General features: G+C 45.2%; 1 pseudogene; it reads left to right on the top strand.

The window, feature by feature from the left end:
* The first annotated feature begins 3,034 nt into the window (after positions 1–3,034).
* On the top strand, positions 3,035–3,146 carry LOC120361872 (small nucleolar RNA U3; annotated as a pseudogene).
* The last annotated feature ends 253 nt before the right edge of the window (positions 3,147–3,399 follow it).

Below are 3,399 nucleotides of genomic sequence, written 5' to 3'. Positions count from 1 at the left end.
TACTCTCTGAAGCAATCGAACACATGTGACTCTCCCACTGGGCTGCCAGGAATCCGTTGTGTTTTTTTTTTACCTCAAATCTGTGTTTGCTGATTGTACAGGTATTTTAATCACCTTATTGTTATCGGGTGGGCGTAGAAGGCCAAGTTCCCCACAGAGCCCCCCTTAACACCCTGGGAAGAGCACCTCATTACTTCCAGGCAAGGGTGTTAAGTTCAGGCTCCCCGATAGCCTTTGCTGACACACCCTGGCTGGAGAGGAGTGCTTCCTACGTGGCCTCCAGTTACACTGCGGGTGCGGGACTCTCCTTTCTGATGCTAGGGATTTCCATTCTGAACATTTTATATAAATAGAATTATAAAATATGTGGCCTTTTGTGCCTGACTTCTTCACTTACCGTAATGTTTTCAAGGTTTATTCATGTTGTAGCATGCATCAGGACTTCATTCCTTTACATTGTTAAATGGCATTTCATCGCGTGGGTATACTGCATTTTGATAATTTTCCATGGCATGCATGGACTGCATTTGATAATATCCCATTGCATGGTTGTACTGCATTTTGTTTATCCATTCACCAGTTCATGGACATTCGGGTTGTTTTAATTCTTGGCTATTATGAATAATGCTGCAGTGAACATTCATATACAAGTTTTTGTGTGGACATGTTTTCATTTCATTTAGTTACATACCTAGGAGTGGAATTGCTGGGTCATATGGTAATGACTTTTAGCCTTTTGAATCATCAGCAGACTGTTTTCCAGAGTAGTTGCAAACTTTACATTCCCAGCAGCAAAGTATGAGAGTGCCTATTTCTTCAAATCCTTGTCAACTCTTGTTAGTGTCCATCTTTTTCTCTTAGCGAGTATGAAGTGGTTCTCATTGTAGGGGTTTTATTTCCTGTATTTTATTTTTATTTTTAGAGCAGTTTTAGGTTTTTTTTTTTTTTTTAAGACAGGGTTTCACCATGTTGGTCAGGCTGGTCTTGAACTCCTGACCTCAGGGGATTCGCCTGCCTTGGCCTCCAAAGTGCTTGGATTACAGGCATGAGCCACCACGCTCAGCCGGTTTTTTTTTTTAATTGAAAGGAGGGTACAGGGAGTTCCCATATACCCTCTCTCCCTGGGCATACGTTTCCCTCACTTTTTTTTTTGAGATGGAGTCTTGCTGTGTCACCCAGGCTGGAGTGCAGTGGTGTAATCTTGGCTCATTGCAACCTCTGCCTCCTGGGTTCAAGCAATTCTCCATTCTCAGCCTCCTGAGTAGCTGAGACTACAGGCTCATGACATCACGCCTGGCTAATTTTTGTATTTTTAGTAGAGACAGGGTTTCACCATGTTGGTCAGGCTGGTCTCGAACTCCTGACCTCATGATCCGCCTGCCCTCATCCTCCCAAAGTACAAGGATTCCAGGTATGAGCCACTGCTCACTCAGGCTACGGTGCAGTGGTGCAATCATGGCTCACTGTGGCCTCAACCTCTGGGCTCAGGTGATTTTCCTACCTCAGCTTCCTGAGTATCTGGGACCACAGTTGCATGCCACCACACCAGCTACTTTTTTTTTTTTTTTTATTTTTTGAGACGGAGTTTCGCTCTTGTTACCCATGCTGGAGTGCAATGGCGCGATCTCGGCTCACCGCAGCCTCCGCCTCCTGGGTTCAGGCAATTCTCCTGCCTCAGCCTCCTGAGTAGCTGGGATTACAGGCACGCGCCACCATGCCCAGCTAATTTTTTTGTATTTTTAGTAGAGACGGGGTTTCACCATGTTGCCCAGGATGGTCTCGATCTCTTGGCCTCGTGATCCACCCGCCTCGGCCTCCCGAAGTGCTGGGATTACAGGCTTGAGCCACCGCGCCCAGCCCACACCAGCTACTTTTTAAATTTTTTGTAGAGATGGGCGTTCACCATGTTGCCTAGGCTGGTCTCAAACTTCTGGGTTCAAGCAATCCACACACCCTGGTGGTGGAGAATGCCATGAGCCAAGATTGTGACACTGAACTACAGCCTGGGCGACAGAGCAAGACTCCATCTCAAAAAAAATTAAAAAATAAATAAAAACATCTATACATGTTTATACACTTGTCCACATATAAAAATCCCTGGAAGGATATGCAAGAATCTGATAAGAGTGATTGTTTCTAGAAAAGGGAAAAGGGAGACTGGAAGAGAAGGGAGACTTATGCTGTGTGTGTGTGTGTGTGTGTGTGTGTGTGTGTGTGTGTGTGTGTATGTGTGTGTGTGTGTGTATAATCTATGCAAAAAATTTTAAAATAAAATGTTTGTGGCCGGGCGTGGTGGCTCATGCCTGTAATCCAAACACTTTGGAAAGGTGAGGTGGGTGGATCACTGGAGATCAAGAGTTCCAGACCAGCCTGGCCAATATGGTGAAACCTCATCTCTACTAAAAATACAAAAATTAGCTGGTCATGGTAGTGGGCGCCTGTAATCCCAGCTACTTGGGAGGCCGAGGCAGGAGAATCGCTTGAACCCCAGAAGCAGAGATTGCAGTGAGCCAAGATGGTGCCATGGCATTCCTGCCTCAGCCACAGAGCAAAAACTCCTTCTCAAAAAAAAAAAGTTTGCCATATGTCAGAATTGTGCTGTTAAACATTTGATAAATTGCATTCATTTTAGAATGTTTAGAAATAAATGAACAGTGAGTACTAGCCACACTGTGATCAAAAGTGACAGCACAGATGCATAGATGCTAATGATATCTCAGGATCACCCACCCCAACTTCTGGGCTAAAGGTTGCCCTTCTCATGTCTAGAATTGTGAAACAGCAGCCATCTGTCTCACAGAATTGGCCTGCCTGGCTAGCACTTCCCCTTGCAGCCAGTTCAGATCTCTGAAGCTGTCAATGACGACGAGGACACAGAGAACTGTTAACAAGAACAGCTATTCCATCCTGTCTGTCGCCTGCCCACTTCTCAAAGTCTGTGGGAGGGTTTCTGGGACTCCTAAACTGTGAGAAGTTGAGGAAGACCTGTGCAACACTTTTGGGCCAATGGATCTTATAATAAAATAATTTTGTTAAGACTATACTTTCAGAGATCATTTCTATAGTTTGTTACTAGAGAAGTTTCTCTGAATGTATAGTATTAAAAAATAATTTTGGGGCTGGGCATAGTGGTTCATGCCTGTAATCCCAGCACTTTGGGAGGCCGAGGCGGGCGGATCATGAGGTCAAGAGATCAAGACCATCCTGGCCAACATGGTGAAACCCCATCTCTACTAAAAAAAAAAAAAAAAAAAAAAAAAATTAGCCGGGCATGGTGGTATGCGCCTGTGGTCCCAGCTACTCGGGAGGCTGAAGCAGAAGAATTGCTTGAATCCAGGAGGCGGAGGTTGCAGTGAGCCGAGATTGCACCACTGCACTCCAGCCTGGCGACAGAGCAAG

This window comes from Saimiri boliviensis, chromosome 1, assembly GCF_048565385.1.
Source record: "Saimiri boliviensis isolate mSaiBol1 chromosome 1, mSaiBol1.pri, whole genome shotgun sequence".
NCBI lineage: Eukaryota > Metazoa > Chordata > Mammalia > Primates > Cebidae > Saimiri > Saimiri boliviensis.
This window is presented reverse-complemented; position numbering and strand designations above follow the sequence as displayed.